Source organism: Chaetura pelagica, unplaced genomic scaffold, assembly GCF_000747805.2.
Source record: "Chaetura pelagica isolate M959 unplaced genomic scaffold, ChaPel_1.0 scaffold412, whole genome shotgun sequence".
NCBI lineage: Eukaryota > Metazoa > Chordata > Aves > Apodiformes > Apodidae > Chaetura > Chaetura pelagica.
The window spans coordinates 950,164-968,712 of NW_009952690.1; the positions used below are offsets into that span (position 1 = coordinate 950,164).

Genomic DNA, 18,549 nt, shown 5'->3' on the forward strand with positions numbered 1-18,549 from the left:
TTTTTTTTTGCCTGTGAAACTGGATCAACTTTCCCATGAAAGAAAATAATCTACATTGCCTTCAGAGATTGGAAACACCCAGTAAGTTTAGGTTATACTTACCTCACTCAAAATCCAGAGCTTTCAAATGTATCCAGCAGAAGTAAGAGTCTCAGGTTGGGGCAACCTTTATAGTTGCTTGCGTGCTCCACCCTAATTATGAAACTAGCATTTGTCATTGAGTCAGTGCACTGTTTTTGTTGTGTTGTCAATAGTCAAAGGAATAGGATACTATTTCTTTGTAGAAATGAGTATTTTTTTTTAGTCTCTGAAATGGATTGGCATCAGCATCCACCCGTGTGCTTGATGTAGATTTTACTTTATAGGCCATCCTGGAAAGGTTTTATGTCTTAAATTTGTGTATTTTACACATCAAGATGTCCCACACTGAAAGAAGTCTGAAAAAGGCTCTTACAGGGATATATGTAACATTGGTTACTTTAATGGACTTTTGGAAAATGTTGAATATAAATTGGTTTTAGAAAGAGACAGATAAATAAAATATGGAGAAGCTACTTGCCCTTTGTGCAAGTTGGTAATCTCCAATACCAAAGCCGCTTCTCCATTATTTTTTGTTTTTGTTTTTTTTTGTTGCTATTCTTGACACAAGAGTGATGAATTTGCTCTGGGATAAAGCTTTGGTGGGTAGTGTTAAGAATCATGGTGTGAATGGGAGTAGACTGAAGCATTCTAAATTTGAAAGGTGAGTGTAAGGTTCTGAAAAACAGTTCCATCTTGGGAACACGTTCAAAACTGAGTATTGACTTCTGCAGGTTCTGAAATCTTGTACTGTTGATGGTTTGTGGGGTATTTTTTAGTGATATTCAGACCACGGTTGATGCTTCATAAACTAACACTGCTGGTTCGGCAACAGCTGAGTTGCTGACTCTGGCTGTGATTTCTACATTTCACTTGATCTGCCTGATGTCTGCTATTGTCATTTTTTGGTGCTTAGCTCCAGGGTCACTTACTAACCTTTTGCCTTGTGCATAACTCATAACTGAGCCCAGAACTTTGTGGGTCTATCAGAGGTGTATGGGTTGGGAGGGGTGTTTCTGGAACTGCAAGTGTATGGTTCTAGGGTTCCATGACAGATCAGTAGGTTTCCTGAGGAGAATAGGCAAGCTTTGCTAGATGAGTCATGTCGATACGCACCTTGCATTAGCAGTTTGCTTGCATGTGCTTTTACTTACTTCCCAAAGTGTCAGAGACATTATTAAAAGAGTCCTCTAGTGCTCATATAATACATTCTTTGGTTTGCCCTAGGGTGGGATCACTAGTATTTAGGTTACATGTCTGCTTAACATTTTCTTATCCGTCTTAAATAATGGGGAGTCCACAACCTCCTCATCTGGTCTGCTCTTTGTGGTTCCTTATCTTAATTATAATCTTAATTATTACTTATGCCCATTAGTAATATATATAGTTATAAATATATAAATATTATAGTAATATATATAAAATATTAATATATATAAAAAACAGTAATTGCTGCACTTAGTTCTGCCACCACAGATATGGCCTTTAACATATCAGAGGAATCCCTTGTCTTCCTTTTTTGTGTCAGAAATCCTTGCTAGTTCACTCTTCCTTTAGGAGTCCTGCTTTTTGGGCCTTCTCATCTTTTCTTTCCTTTCTCCAGTTGGTTCCCATCCTGCGTGAGATGCCGTGTCCAAAGCTGCACAGCTCGTGGTATTGCAGATTTAGTGCCTGAAGCACTTTGTTTATCAGGAGAACCCGTATGCCATTTTACAGAGAGGTGCCAGGCTACAGGTCTTTTTTTCTAGTGGATGACTTTGTCAAGTTTCTTGACATTTTATTTGCAGCTAGTTTTGGAGAGGACAAGTACACTGCTTTCAAATTTATCTTAAAAACTTGGCATTGGCTTGAAAGTCAGAGAACTGTCGCCAGGCATCCTTCAGTCTTTCCAACTGAGAGGTGAAGCTGGAAATGCACTTTCTTGTGTTTTTGCTTTTTTGGCTCAACAGAAAGTCAGGAGCTGCTGCCATCATCACTAGTAGAACCTCTACTGCTGCTGCTATAGTTGGTGGTAGTAGTGCAAGCAAGTCTGGGAGTCCTGATGTAGAATGCATTGGGTTAGGGCAGGTCCTGCTCTCCAAACTGGGATATGAACTGCATGACGATGAGATAATCCTAAGTGTCTTTGTCTTCCTCTTCTGTCTGCAAATAAAATGAAAACCAAACATCTGTCTCTTTCTCCTACCATCCTGTTTTCCACCTTTGGTAGATGGTGAAAGTTCAGTATCAGTGCATGACCAGGTGATCCACTGTCCTCATCTGCTAATTTTCCTTGCCTACAGCTCCTGCCTGTGTTAGCCCTAGCATGCTTAATGCTTTTTTTGGAAGCAGTATCAGGAAGCTAGTGTGCCTGACATGCATTGTTGGTGTTAACAGTATTTCCAAAACTTTTTAGGTGTTAAGCTGACTGATTTCATTTGTACCAAGGGCACCTCTGTCTCTTGAAAATGTAGTAGTAAGATGCTTAATAATACGGAAGAAGAATTGTGTTTCAAGGAATTCAGCCTATTAACTGTGTTAATTTGTTAAGAGTTCATTAAGGAACACCACCTAATTACAAAATAGCACAACTAGTTTTACTGAAATGTCTTCCCATGGAAGTGATAGCCCAATGCCTGGAAATTTAGGTGACCTGCTCAAGAGCTGTGTGCCAAATCTGGGGATGAATCCAGTCTCTTCAGATCAGCTTTAGTCACACAGCACTGTAATCTATAAGAGGTTATCTGAATGAGAGAATGGCAGAGTTGGGATTTGTAGTTTCATCTCCCAACTCTTTGTTGTCTTCTCTTTAATTTAGACTACAATGCTCCCTTTGAATAATCTGTATGGCATCTCTGAATTCTGTATTGAAGTCAGCTACAGAACTCAGTGTGACAGGCCCCAGTACACTGTCTTTGCCAGAATACCCCTTTGTAGGACGTACGTACTATTCTGAAATAGGTGCAGTTTATCCAGCACAATCCACCAATGGCAGAGTGATAGCCAGGGGTAAGGAGTTCTGGTCACTGACCAAGAATTTGAGCAAAATCAGAGGAAGAAAATATATTACTGTTGCCACTATTAGATGATGTGTGACTAGCAGATAGCATTTTACCTATGCTGTAGAACAGTGCTTGGTATCAAGCTTTGATGTCTGTGCAAGCTGACTGCCAGTATAGAAGCAGCAATCTAGATTTGGTTAAAGTGCTTTGCTGCTCTTTCTTGGATGTATGTATATATATCATTCCCGCAGTTTATGATATAACTCAATTGGGTTTGCCCTGGGCTAGAGAAATCGTGTTAGTAAGCACTGTATCCTTTTGGAATGGACGTTTTCATTGTGGCTTAGATACAAAGCCATTAGCAAAAAAAGAATGAAGTTGATGATATTTTGTCTGTTCAGGGATGCACATCACACACATGTCCCTGTGATGGTTTTCTTTCAGTGATGGTGTCTGCAGATTCAATATTCATTCAAAATTGGCTGTTGCTGAATATTTCCCTAGTAAACTGCTTTGCTGGCATATTTGGAGCATGCAATTCCAAACACATTGGAGCGTAAGAGAATACAAGCCACAGTGATGACTAACGTTTGGGCACCACTGCGGGTGGTAGGAGTGCTGGAGCTTGTGGCATCATGGTCACATGGTCTTCATGCACGTTTGATTAAGTGAGGTGGTAACTCAGGTGGTATCTCTTTTACCCTTGTCATGTCCTTCCTGCCACCATTGATGGTGGAATGGTATGTGAATCTGCACTCCCTGTGCTGGACTATAAATTGAGCTGGTCTAAAAGTGGATTTCTGTGCCATTCAGTGACACTGTTGGAAGGGACAGGGCACCTTCCTCAAGGGTGGGGCTGTCACATGAAGGCAGCAACTATTTTGGTCACCCTCTTTAATTCTCTATTGATGGGTTAACACCCTAACCCTCCAGTACTTTTCCACCATCATCATTGTATTTTATTGTAGCAGCATGGCACCACTGTTACTTGTATCTGAGCCCAACTACTTTAAAGCTGCCTAAGAAATCTCTGTGAGGCTTATGTTACAGCCTGACCACAATGTAGAAATGTCTAGTGTCAAAGTGGAGTTAGCTATAATTGAGAACATGTATTTTTGAATGTTATATATTTGGAAAGAAAAAACAAAACACAACAAACAGGAGGTGGTTTTGTGCTTAGTTTTTACTTATTTCTTCATGTATACTGCTTATGCATCATCTCTAGCTTCCAGACATCAATCACTAGATCAAAGCCCTTTGCTAACTCCAGTTACTTTCTGGAGTGGAATTGGAGAAAGGTGATGGAACAATTTAAGTAAATTGGGCTGGATTCGGGGTTCTTTGGATCATACAGTTCTTTATCTGATTTGCAAAGAAGTCTTGCACAGGTGTCAAGTTGGATTTCCTATTGAGTAAATTATCAGAGTGGTATTTTTAGAGAACTAGTTATAAGTTATAATATGTAAGAAAGTATGAAGAATGTACATGTATCAGTCATGTCTGTTGTAAAATACCAGTTCCCACACTGCATCTGGAGTAGGGGATATGTAACATAACAGATCACTAGGAATAATTTTAAAATATATTTTTTTACTGTAGATAATTTGCAAATAATAAAAGGAAAGCCATGGAGATCCAGATGTATGCTGCTACCATGATGGGTGTTCAGTTTGGCTATAAGGGCTTTGGTGAGTTCTGCAGAGAATCAGTCCTGCGTCTGCAGTCTTCTTGCACCACCTGCAAAAAGGAAAAGGCTTTAAATTTGGGATACAGATAGTCATGGGACTTTTTTCAAGGTTTGTGTAGTCAGGTGTGGGAGAGCTAACTCTCTAGTGCAAATAGGGGAGTTGTGATAGAACATTTCAGTGTTGCCAGTGCCATGGGTTCTTACTGTCAGGCTATGAGGAGACAAAGGACAGATTGAGAGAGAAGCAACATCCAGATAACAAATTTTCAGAAAAAGATGAAATTATTATGGGTGAAAAGTTCAGCAAACTGCACTAACACATTTGCAGAGAATGTGGCATTGCTTTGAGGAATGGAATTGTTAGATGGAAGTTGAGGATGGGTTGTAAAATCCTTTGTGTGTCACAAGTGTTGAATTCCTTATGTCAAAATTGCCATTGTTTGTAAAACCTCCCGTGGTGATGCATAAAAGGGTTGTCTCATCTCACAAATTAAACTTGAACTATATGGGTTATCCTGATTAGAGTTTCTTCCAGGCCCTCCCTTGTGACATACACCTAATGAGACTTTGAAGGTGTTTCCCTAAACAGGGATGGGCGAGGCTGCTACAGGGATGAATGATTTAATATGATGCGCTACTTGTAGTCAGCTTTAAATTGGTCATGTGCTAGTCATTGTAGCTATATGTGTCAGCTTTTGCTGTCAAATGTACAAATCTGGCAGACAAGCTACTATTTCACTGAAAATTCCTGTGATGTAGATTCTGTGTTACACAAGGCAGTTTTGAGGGAAGATGTGTTTCAAGAAGAGGTTTTATCCTTCCACTTTCTGACCCTTGGTTTATGCAGCAGTGCGATAAGGTCATTATGGCCACAGCTGAAGTTTACAGCTAGCATAATGACTAAAACCCAAAACCTTTCTGTTCCTTCCTAAGCTTGGCTTTGCTTCTTGGAATCTTAAAGTAATTAAAAAATGCAGAAATTCTCTCCATTCCAGCAAAGCACATAGGGTTTTATGGAGGAGAGACATTTTGCTGAGTTTCAGGTAGGGTGAAGTCAGTATACGTAAGGTAATGCTGTACAAAGGGTTACTAGCAACTTCTTTATTTCTGTGGTGTGATTAAGTCTTCTCTCAGCTGTCCTCTGACCTTGGAAATGCTTGGACTCCTGAAATGTCTCAGCTGTCAGAATCTTAAGAACCCTTCTTCTGAAAAGAAAATTGATGTTAGAATCGAGTTCTGTAGTTTATTTTCCAGTGCACTGTATCAACCACATGGGCGTATAATCTGGGAATTACCTAGCCCTGAGATTCCTAAAATACTAGTACGAAACTCCTTTGCCCAGCTTTTGTCTCTCCTAGAAAGACCTGTAATCTGTTCTCATGCAAATCCAGCACTGCTGTCTGTCAATGTAACAATCTTATTAGTGAATCAGAAATTATATATCTGGTTGTCTCTATCCTGGAAAAGCCTAATCCATTATGTATTCTTACAATTTATGTTACATGATTTGATAGAAATGGGCCTGGTATAATGTGAGTTGGTGTTGCTTTATTTCCAAGCAAGCCTACACCTTGAGGTGGCATGGAGATTTAATAAGATACTCGTGATTCTCTTTGAGTCCATGTGGGGAAGATGAGGAGTCCTGGGTTCTGGCTTCTCTGTCTAAAACAGTTTTGCCTTTTGCATTAAACAGCAGGAACTGGGAGAATGTGTATTCTCAATTTTTGACCACATGGACCCGTGTGCGCTCTTGTGTGGTCGTCTTGTACACTGGGTAGGGACAGTGGGGCTTCAGCAGTTACAATGCTCAAGCCCTTAGAAATGGGGCACTGGGGTCTTTTATCAGAATTGTGCAGCCGTGATCTTCTAGGTCACTGTGATCCTGCTGCAGCTCTGCTGGCCTAGATGTTGAAGTAGCAGGGGACTATTGAGACAGTGCCACAATACTGGGTAAAGGTGTTTCTGCTAGGCAATGAGCACCTGCTTTCCTCCAGGAACAGGTAAGTTTGGGGAAAACAGCAGCAACCATGAGAGGTGGTCTTAGGGAGAAAAAAATGGAGGTAATTTTGCAAGATTTCTTTGGTAGAAACCTTTGAATCTCTCTGTTCAATTTCTTTGCCTTCAACAATCTGTAAGAACAACTAGATCAGCATCGCTGAATGAGTCAGACTTGGCCACATGTGGAGGCAGAGAAATAAATAGCATACTGGTAAGAACCATGGAGCTCTCTCTTTGATTCAGAGAAAGAGGTACTTACATACACTGGTTGAGCTCCACTAATTAGTAATTCTCAGTTAGAAGTCTGCAAGTGTGCCATGTCTTGTAAAATCAGATCATAAGTGATATTCTGGGATACGTTTCATTATCAATGTGAAAAATTACAAAAATGATCTTACAAAAATTGTCTTACAAAGTAACAACTTTACCTTTGGCATACAAATCCCTCATATATTAGCGCTTTGATGTGTTCATTAGTAGATATAATAGATATTTGCTAAATTCTCTCTAAGGGAAGACTGTAAAAATGTTCTTTAAGTAAGTAACCATGAGTAACTTTGTTTCAGGCCTCTCTGATATGAGAATTAGGGACAATGGAGGCAAAAGACTGCTAGAGAAGTCTTTCCCCCACCCCCTGTCTTGACCGAGTCAAGAGTTACTCTGGGACATGAGGGAAAAGCAAAGATTAAATCAGGGAGAGCTAACAGTCTTATGAGAGTCATCATTTAACAGCATAGAGCAATCAGTTGTCTAAATATTTTATATGTGATTATGGCCTACTGAAGGAAATCAACCTATTGCAACTTAACAAAAACTGTAATCAAGAAAGGATAGTGCTTGTCTACCTAGCTTAATTTTATATTTTCTAATTACCTAATGTGATTAATAAATCAAAGCCAAATTATAATAAATTAAAAATAAACAGCAGTAGCAGTTTGGAAGTTCTTAGTTTACACAAATGTATCAAACAAGCCATTTATAAACAACTGTATAACAGAACTTCAAAGAAGAAGATTTGCATTTGGCTATAAACTGAAATTAACAAATTATCCATATCAGTCATAACTCATTTCTCAGTTGGGCTAGTGAGGAACCCGATTACCAATTCAGTTGAATTGAAGTTTCAACCTTACAGACAGTTTAGTTTAGTGACTAGTCTTGTCTTCCACACAGAAGGGCTTTGCTTGATAATTTTATTTCCTTTCTGTAATGGAAATTCACATCTAAGCTCGTAACAAATTACAGCTTTAAGAAGTTTCTTCAGATTCAGAAGTGAGAGTAGCGAGGATTTTATAAGGAAGTTTGAAGTGTCTTTAGCTTGTAAGATTGTGCACAAGGTGCCATGTGGAGCTGAGCCTTAAGGCTAGCATCAGTTTGAAACAGATCTGCTTAACACCAAGATACCTGTGCATGCAATGTGGCCTTTGTGTGACAGAACTGCCAAAACTTAAAAAAAAGGAGAAACGCTTTTTTCTCTGAGACATTACTAAAGTTGATTTTTCCCATCATCTCTGTACACTCATCTTCTCTTGTGCATCATATCCTAGGATTAAAAAGCTCAAGCATGTAGTTATGAAGAATCTGGAATTATAAATTGGAAAATAGTAAGAATGCATGTATTAAACTACTTGGTGATTATTGCATTTCAGCTAAAAAAATAATATAGATTTAGTTAGCTGTGGCTACCATTAGGATTATCATTTCGCCTGGCTAATTACAGAGAGCCTGCATCAGGATCAGAGATGTAACTTCCCATGAAACTGTTAATGTTGGTCTTCACTGGTGAGAAGGAAGACCAACTGTTTCCCAAGAACTTGGGAAAAATACCAAAGCCTCACTATTGCTCAATCTGTAAAGTGAAAAATAAGTTTTGACAAATGACAGCAAACATGTTGTATCTGCAAGCAACACAGATCAGCAACCATTGCTCTCTTACCCAGCTTAACTTTGTGCAAACCTTTTGTCTTGTGGCAGAAAATTTTTCTAAACTTTCTTTCAATAATCCATTTTAAGTAGAGAGTTCTTGCAATATTTGTGTTGTATCACTGTTTCACTCTGAAAGTTGAATTGCAAGTGATGGTACGTATACAGAAAAAATATGAAGTCTATAACACCAAATAAATTACTGTTTTTGAAATTCAGTATCATTAGCACCATTATGGGGTGAATATATCAGCAGCTTATCACTCAACTTCTTTCCACCTGTGTTTTCTGAGCTGGAACTTAGGTCACATTCTATCATCTGTCTTCTTGGGACCATTAGAGAACCAATACTTACTGAAAAAGCTTCTAAAAGTCATTTCATCTGTTAATTTGTTTAATTTCTTCTTCATTCCACCACATCCTTGCAAACTCAGCAAAACCTGAAGTTGGGGTGACAAGTAGCACTGGGAGGGTCTTTATTTGAGATAGCAAATTAAATGGAAAGAACCCTGCTTTCCTCTTAGAACTCAGGTTGAGCTGATTAAATATATTTGCAAACTAAGCACAGCTGTGGTTAGTTATATCAGAGGCGGGCAATGCCTTTGGTGTTCTCTGGTGCATTTTATGGCGTCACCTTTACTTAAGAAAAACACACTGGGTAAGACCACATTTCCATCTAGACCAAAGGCCCATTTGGCCCATCACACAGCTCCATTGTCATCTATGAGTTAATTATCAGTGGAAAAATATAGTAGAGCAGATGTACAGTCATGCTTCCCCAGTATGTATTCTCATTTCCTACAACTTACATCTAAGGTGTTTTCAAGGCAGAAAGACTGGAAAACCTAAACTACACAGTATTAACTGTGGCCAGCATAGCTTGTAAGAACTGTTACATTTACTTTCTCTGTTGTGGTCTGTCTTCCTTTTGTAGTTGCTAATAATTTTGAATAGCTTTTGACCATTAGTGAGTGTTGAACTGACATCTTCATAGAACTCTCTATTGTAGTCTCAAGGTCCTGTTCCCAAAGGGCTGTGATCAGCTCAAAGCCTGTAACTGTGATGTGAAATTAAGCTTGTTTTAGCCCTTGTGCATGACTTTATATTTGATTCTGCTGAATTTCACCTGGCATTTTGGTCACTAAATTTCGGAAGGTCCTTTTGTGATTCTTTGTAGTAAGCCCTCATCTTTATTACTCTCAGTAAATTAGGTGTCATTAGCAGACTGTCACCTACTGTTCACTCTTTTGCTTCTTATCAAATAAGTTGGATGTACTATTCCTAGAGCCTTGTTCAACTCTATTAGTGACTTTCCTTCACTGTGAAAAATTGCGTTTTCTTCTACCCTTGTACTTTTAACTATTTTTTGTGTGTTAATCCCATAGATGTTTAGTTTTTTTATGTAAGAGTACTTGATTACATGCCTAATAAGTCTTTCTAGTATCTGTTAGAAATCAAAGTGGACTCTGGTTATTAACCAAATCTCCCTTATCCATGTACTTTTCCTCTTAAGAACTTCAATAGCTAGGTGACAGAGAGACAACCTCCCTTTACAAAGTCTTTGCTGCCAATGTCTCAACCTGTTACAGCTGCCCAGATGCACCCTCCTTACACTTTTTTGTTATGGGGTCTGCTAGGTCGCCTGGTAGGGACATCATGTGTTTCAGACTCTAGGTCTCTGTATCTCCTCTGAAGCATTTGCCTCTTTGGAGGATGAGGATGATGGTAGGTTATTCACCACAGTTACTAGATCAACTATTTCACCCTTCAGTTGCTTCAGAATTGAGTACCATCAATTTCCAATGATTTCTTACTATTTTGTCTATTTGTTTTGTAAACTTCATTTAACACTTCAATTTGAGATGGGACCATCAGAGTTTCTGACGAAGGAGAATCCCATGAAGAAGAATTTTAGTTTGGGAATGTCTTTAAAACTCCTTGACAGGGCACACATGCAAAATGCTAATTTTTATTATTATTTTTTTTTTAATGCAGTGGACATAGCTTCTTTGAGTATGACTATTTTATTTTTTTAATCCTGATATTTGGTTAGGTCAAGGGAGGTGATTCTCCCTCTCTGCTCTTGTGAGACCCCACCTGGGGTATTGTGTCCAGTTCTGGAGCCCCCAACATAAAAAAGACATGGAACTCCTGAAGCAAGTCCAGAGAAGGGCCAGAAAGGTGATCAGAGGGCTGGAGCATCTCTCCTATGAAGACAGGCTCAGAAAGTTGAGACTGTTCAGCCTGGAGAAGAGAAGGCTCTGGGGAGACCTCACAGCAGCCTTCCAGTACCAGAAGGGGCTACAGGAAAGCTGGGGAGAGACTTCACCACGGCTTGTAGTGAGAGGGCAAGGGGTAAAGGATTAAAACTGGAAAAGGGAGATTTAGGTTAGACAATGGGAGGAAATTCTTCAATATGATGGTGGTGAGACACTGGAACAGGTTGCTCAGAGAAGCTGTGGCTGCTCCCTGCCTGGAAGTGTTCAACACCAGGTTGGATGGGGCTTTTAGCAACCTGATCTAGTGGGAGGTGTCCCTGTCCGTGCAAGGGGGTTGGAACTAGATGGTAATTAAGGTCTCTTCCAATACAAACCATTCTGTGATTAGCTTTACAATGCCAGATTTTATCCCTAAATGAAAAAATAATTTAGTTATTGATGCCTTTTGCACATTGTTTCTTGACTATTTTGGTGAGCGAGTAATGATTTGGTAGTTATTTATTTAACTTAAAAGTATTTGTATTTCTTTATCTTCACTTGGATGTAGATTTATTTTTTTTGTGAAGGATGCCTTCTTGCTCTTAATAACCTCCCACTTTTTTCCTTTCTTAAGGTTTTCTTCATAAGAAGGATTTTCTAAATAAAATTGCATGCTACATTTTCACTAAGTCTTTGACCTTTCTGGTACTTACATAAGGAATTATGTGTAACTATTGTAAATGAAAAAGGGGAATTTATGTTATGTACAAAGCAATTTTCTGGATGGAGTAGACATAAGGGAGTGTCTGGCAGGGCCTGATGTAACAAGCAGTGAACATTTATTTTATGGAGGACTGTTTCCCAAGTCTGTCTTGGTAATGTTGCAATATATTTGAATAGTGTGTCACCTAGGTATGAACTGTGGATGCTGCAGGGGTGGTATATATAGTGTTGACGAAGTATGGATGTGGAAGAGCTACTCGCACAACCATTTTGTGCAAGCAGGTTGTATGTGTCAGGGCAGAACAGGACTGCTTGCCTCATGGTGTAGATCAGGTCGTTAGGCCACCATGTGTTTCGGTGCAATTTTGTGGCTCAGGTGTATTGGTCTCTGGATGTGCTCTGCTCCCTGCAGAGAGGGGCACTCAGATGGCTCCCTGAAATAATCTGTCAGAAAGTTAAGCAGTCAAAGTTATGTGAGGTGATTCCCACACACAGGGACTAACTTGGAAGCACTGTGTTAAACTCGTTCCTCACAGTTATCCTGTTTGGCAGGCTAAAAATGCAGTACTGATCAATGAACTAAAATGTGGAAGGAGCTTGTCCAGATCCCTTAACATACCATGATTACATCACTGAATGTAATGCCTCCAAAACACCTTGTCCATCCCTCTGGCCCCAAAAATCCAGCCTCACAAACAAGCTTGCAGAAATTGTGTATTTTAAAAAAGCATTAAAAATTAGGAAACATGAACCTGTGCACTGTAGTTCGTGTTTTGAAAACTACATGAAATAGCCTCCAGTATTATGAATTCTATTACCATAGGTGTTTCTCCCACATAGATAACCGACCAAGTTATGTTAAGACACTGATCTTGTTAGAAACTCACCTGGGAATGTGTGAGTTTCAGTGTTATGTGCCTTGTTTCTAAAGTGTAGGAACAAGATTAATTGTCTCAGGAGTCTTGGTTTTGCTAGGTTAAACGAATAACGTAATCTGTCTTATTTTTCTCATACCAAATTGAAGTTATGGAATATACAGGCCTTTGTAAAGTGGCTTGATACCTGCAAAGAAAAGGTCTGTGTGGCAACTGAGGACTTCCACCCTTTTCATAACAGCCTTGTAGCATCCAGGAGTGAGAACTGGAATTGAACACAAGCCTAAGAATGCAAGAAAAACCTGAAAAATTCAAATCGGTTCCATAGTTGTGTTAATGAGATGTGAGTGGTCTGTTTGTTATGATCTGAACATTTTAAAATGAAAAATAAACCTTTAGCCAAAGTTTTATTTTTAATAAATAATCTGCCCCCCGTCAAGTTATCTGTTGGAAGCAAGGTATAAGACTACCATAAAGGGTCCCCCAGAAGGAAGACTTTTTTATTAAGTGAGTCTTCCTGTTTTCATAATTCTGTATTTATTTGCTTCCCATCCTTGACCTGCATGTGATAAGATATTCCATACTGTGAAGTTACACACTAAGCAACAACTATATTTTCAAAGGACTCGGCAGGTGATTCACTGTAGACGTATGCTTTTTAACTATTTTTTTTTTTTCTCATGCTTTCTGATTCTACATTCTGCCTTTGGAGACACAAACTATTAGAGATGCAGGTGAAGGGAAAAAAAATAAATATGGGCACCATTAAATAAACTGATTACTTTGTCTTTGCTAGATTGTAATTGTTCCGTGTTGCTCTGTCCGTGAGGTAGCTGCATGTTGTGTGATACTGTGCCAGCTGGTGCCACAGCCTAGAACTTCTGCTGTGTGGCAATACCTTTTGCTGGTTGCTTGGTAAATATTTGTAGCATTTGAGTGGATCACTGCCCTATCTGTGGAATTGATCTGTACCTGGCCACCCACACTTTTCACAGGGGACGTCTGAATTACACTGGGTGTGTTCGTATGATGTCATGCTAATAAAATGCCTACTTGATTTGTGGTAGTATAAATGTGACATTATTTCTATAGATGTTACTTTCTTAACAACCATATTGGTAGAATATTTCTTGCAGTCTTTCACTGTCTAGTCGCTAAGTAAGAAATTATCTGAAATGATCATGATTTTTCTTCTCTGGCCTTTTTGCTCATGGTTCTCCACAGGCATGCACGCATCCTCTTTGCTTCTCTCTTCTTTCTTCTGGTACGCATATCTTCCTAGCTGACTATATTTTAAAAGCGTGTACAGTATTTATCTCTAAAAAAGAATATGTAGATTTGCAATTTGGGTTTTATGATCCATTAGCAAATGAGCTGCATAGGTATGTTTGTACTGTCATGTTAGGTGTGGATCTCCTAGTTGAATCCAAGCATCCTTGTGGTGCTCCCTGGTGCCTTCTTGAGGGAGGAAGCGATTAACATTCGAGCTCTGCTGATGTAGCTGGCATGGATACAACTGTTGGAGGCACTTGTCTTTTTAAATGCAGTCTAAACTTGACGCCTGATATCTGTATAAGCACAAACAAATTCCAAAGCTAATTCCAAAGAATTCTTGTCATTTGATGTTAAAGGGGATGGAGTTAATGTACTAGGGGGAGGATCACAAGGAGTGCAGAATTAAATTAAGATCTGGAAAGTGATGTTTATCAGGTTTTTGGAGGAGGTAGAACAAAGTGAGGCAAGAAGGATCTTGTTCAGAAGGAAGACATTGAGTTTCTGCTTGAAATAAAAAAGATTTGGAATGTAGGTCATGAGTCACCTACTAGAATTAAAATTCTTCCAGGCAAGATGATCTTTGGCCACCTGAAGCTTTTCTGACTGGGAAGAGGAAACTATTAAATGTAATATAGAGCATGACACTCAGAGCATCCATGATATGGCTCACAGAGGTAATTAAAATAATTAATCTCTGCTATGATATTAATGTATATCATTCCTTTGGTTGTCTGAAGCTCATGAGATGTGTACTGTTGTTGGATAGACAGTGATGAAAATGCTGAAGTACTTTTTTTCAAGATAATCTAACTGTTCAGAGTTGTATAATTCTAATTATCTCCTTAACCTGTCTTCTTTTTTGTTCTAATGTAGTTTATGGTATGCTTAGGAAATCCTAGAATTAAAAGTCAGTGCCTTCATTACTACTATATGATATCCAAAACTTGCTTTGGTTCTTCAGTTCTTTAGCTGGAATGAGAAATGTTATTATTTATGTGAGGGAGAGAAATTAACCACTCATGGAACTAATCTCCACTACTGCTGTTGACTTCAAAGGGGAAAGAAAATCTCATTACTCATTGCTGGAGAGCTTTCCAGAGGACTAGATATCCATACTGTATACCTAGTATATATATGTAAATAGTTCTCTATAATTTAGAAAAAGTTGCAGGCAAGAAGGACCAGATAGGCCAAGGTACTTGTAGTGTCTTGGGCATGCCATGGAAGACAAGTAGTAGTAGTTGAAATTACAGTGGTTGTGCTGCAGGCTTTCTGCCTAGAAATTCCTTGTTTTATAGTATGTCTGTTCTCCTCTTAGTCCGTATTGTTACTAGGATGTGTCAAATTAGTAAATTAAATGGGAGGACCACTAAGTAATGGAGTGGCTAACTTCAGTTCTATAGGTCCTTTCATTTTGTATGCTTTTGTCATGAGGAACATAATATTACCAGTAGTAGAGGTGAGGAAACTGACTTGACATTTAATCAGGAGTTAAACCAAACTGGAAGCTTCCGAAGATGGGGAAGGAGGGCAATACAAACATGCAAATAAAATGCTCCAAGGTATCTATACACTAGATATTAATATATTTTTAAACAGAAAAAAACCCCAGTGATCCTGGCAGCATTCCAGAAACAGTTACCTTAGCTTGCACAGTGTTGTTTCTGGTTGTGATCCTCTGTAAGATGCCATTTCATAATGCAAAAACAAAGAAAAGAAGGGGGTGGAAGGTAGGAAGAAACATGATTATACTCTAAATTAGCATGAGAACTTTAGCCCTCATTACATTTCTTCATTATCTACATTCATACAAAGTTACATCTTAAATGTAAAAGAAGAGTTGAAAACAAAATAGACTTGCTCATCGGAACAAATTGCTTCAATTAAAGGTTACAGTGGTTGACATGAGTTGGTTGTTTTGTGGTTTTGTAGAGTGGACTCAGCTGAGCTGTTCGTTAAGTAAATTAGATTGGCACAAGATTTTGACACTGGGAATAGAGTAGTATTTACTTTCACAACTGTCTGTGATTGCCACTTCAGTGGGATTTTTTTTTTTTTTTTTTTTTTTTTTTTTTTTTTTTTTTTTTTTTTTTTTTTTTTTTTTTTTTTTTTTTTTTTTTTTTTTTTTTTTTTTTTTTTCAGATATTCAGCAGTGTCTTTACAACGTGTCAGGATATTTTCTCTTGGGTTTGCCTTTACTTAACATCTTGGATAGTATTGTGGGGTTTTTTGTTTGTTCTTAGAAGTTTTGAGATAAACATGAATTTTTTTTTCTGAGTAAGTGTATTTTTTTCCTTCTCTTCAGCTGATTTTCATAAAATGCTCACCTATCAGAGATATTAGTTAGCTCAGGTAGTAGAGAATTCTCTTTTTGATGTAAAAATGTCAGGTTTTGAATTCTGGTGTCCATTTCAAGAGGTGATCCATCAATCATTAAAGCTCATAGTCTACCACTAATCTTTGGGCATGATATGAAGCATGAAAAAAAAAAGAGTGGTGCTGGGCTACATCCCACATATCTGAAATACAGAAATCCTTATGCAGCTAGAATTCAATATATCTGTTACATTCATTTACTCGGCTATTTTCTTACAGCAGTATCAAGCAATGTGATAGTATAATTTTTTTCCTTCAGTTTAAAACCTCAATGTAATGATATATATGAATCAAATGTACTGTAACTAAAGTTAGTTGGTAAAATAAACTTAAAACTGCATGAAGTTGTTAATCTCAGTGAAGCGTGTGTTGTCAGCACAAAAATTATTCATCAGACTGAATCACAGCATAAAGCCATTTCTCTTTAAAACAGAAGTTAAATTACAAAAAAATAAAGATATGTTTAGGTTTGTGTTCTTATAACTGGCATGGATTTCACACTCTCAGTACTGTTTTTGCCCTGCCCTTCTTTCATAGAGCTTTTACTTGAAAACTTCCAGACTCCTTTTCCAATTACGTGACTTTGTAATTGCCTTTTTTTTTTCTATTCAAATAGCTGTCCTTTTGATAGGATGCTTTTCCATCTCCAATAAATAAAATAAATAGTCCACAGATGTATTTTATTTCCATTGCAGCAACTGTTACATGTTAGCATGTGTACACACAATTTAAATAAATCTGTGGTAAACGTGCCTCCATATCTGTCTCTTGCCAGGCCTGAAAAAGGAAGAGGGCCTACAAAAAATAATTAGAAACAAATGTCTGTGGCTTGGTGTTCTGATTAGCATTCAAGAGAGATTACACAAAAGAAATCTTTCAACTGATCCAAGACCTTCTCAAGGATTTCTTCTCAGCTCTGAAGTTAGCTGGGAAATCTTATACCACAACAAAAGTACCTTCCAACTAGAGTAAAAATTAAAGTAAGGCAATTTATAATTTTCTGTAGCTGAAAGGAGGTTGTTGTGAATGAGGGGGGAGGTTTGGTGTCTTCTCCCAAGTAACAAGTGATGGAATGAGAGAAAATGGCCTCAAGTTGTGCTAGTAAAGGTTTAGATTGGATATTAGGAAAAATTCCTTTACTGAAGGAGTTGTCAAGCATTGGAAAAGGCTGTCCAGGGAAGCAGTAAAGTCACCATTGCTGGAGTTGTTAAAAAAAAAATATAGACGTGGCGCTTTGGGACATGGTTTAGTGAGCTTGGAGGTGTTGGGTTGACAGGTGGACTTGATGATCTTGGAGATATTTTCCAACCTTGATGATTCTGTTCTATGATTCAGTTGCCTGTACAATATAATAATTCTCTGAGTCTGAGATCATCAAGCATACTATTGTTTAAGTAATCTTGAGCTGTAAGTGTTGTATTATCCCTGTCTCATTTTTGTGGCTGGGGTGTTTGATGAAGAGAGCACCAGGTCTAATCTCCCTCTCTAGGTTCTTCTCTGTGCTTTAGAATTCTGAGACACAGAGTTGCTTCATGCCTTCCTCCTCTTATACCTCGTGTGGATTTAAGTGTATTTGGTAAGGGCAAAATCTTACCTACTAGTGATTTCAGTTGGAGAAGTCTCCTTCAAAAGCAGTGACAGAGTTCTGATTTTTTGATAGATGTATGTAGTAGGAAGGGAAGGATTTCTCCTAGGTACAGATGTTTTGGTCTTTCTGAAATTCAGTGAGTGTGTATTTGGTCAACAATTGTAATGAGAATTGAACCAATCCAAAGCCTGAGAATGCTCATTGATTTCAAGTCTATGGCAAATCCTGCAGTACTGGCATGACTGGCACTCCAGTGTATTCCTGTAGTGAGCACTGTCTGACCCTGTTTCTATCACTAATGCTAACAGTCTGAAAATTTCTGTTTGTTTAATTCTTCAAGCTGACTCTGGGACACGTGGTTGGAATAACTGGAATGAGTTCTAAAATGCTGTTAAGCAGTATCTATGCCGACTTTGCATATCAGCATCTCCATTCACTTTCTCAGTTTACTGCACTGTGCTTATGTGAGTAAGTAAGCACTGTTTGAAAAGAAAGTCACACCCTTTATTACTTTTTCTGAGTAAAATGTTAAAAAAATGTTCAGTACCAGAATTCCTGCTTATTCAGGCAGAATCCTTTGTGGAGAGTTTTAAAGCTTTAATTAAATAAATGCTCTAGGTCAGTGACTTCTAAAATAGTAAACAACAATCTCTGGAAAAGAGGGTTGCCCAAACTGGACAGTAACATGAGATGGGATTTTAAGAGTTAAAGAAATTAAGTATCAAGTATTGGCTAATGCTGTAGAGAAATGATGGAAGAGTCAATAAAAGAATGGATTCCTCCAGTTTGACTTGAGTCCTTGTCAGTTTGTGTTGCTGGGGTCTTTTCATAGCTGTGCTCAGCAGGA

The 18,549-nt window shown here is 38.3% G+C and overlaps 1 protein-coding gene across 1 annotated transcript in view; it reads left to right on the forward strand.

The window, feature by feature from the left end:
* CTPS2 (CTP synthase 2) overlaps positions 1-18,549 on the forward strand; it is a 72,317-nt gene that overhangs the window by 26,976 nt on the left and 26,792 nt on the right. The window lies entirely within an intron of this gene.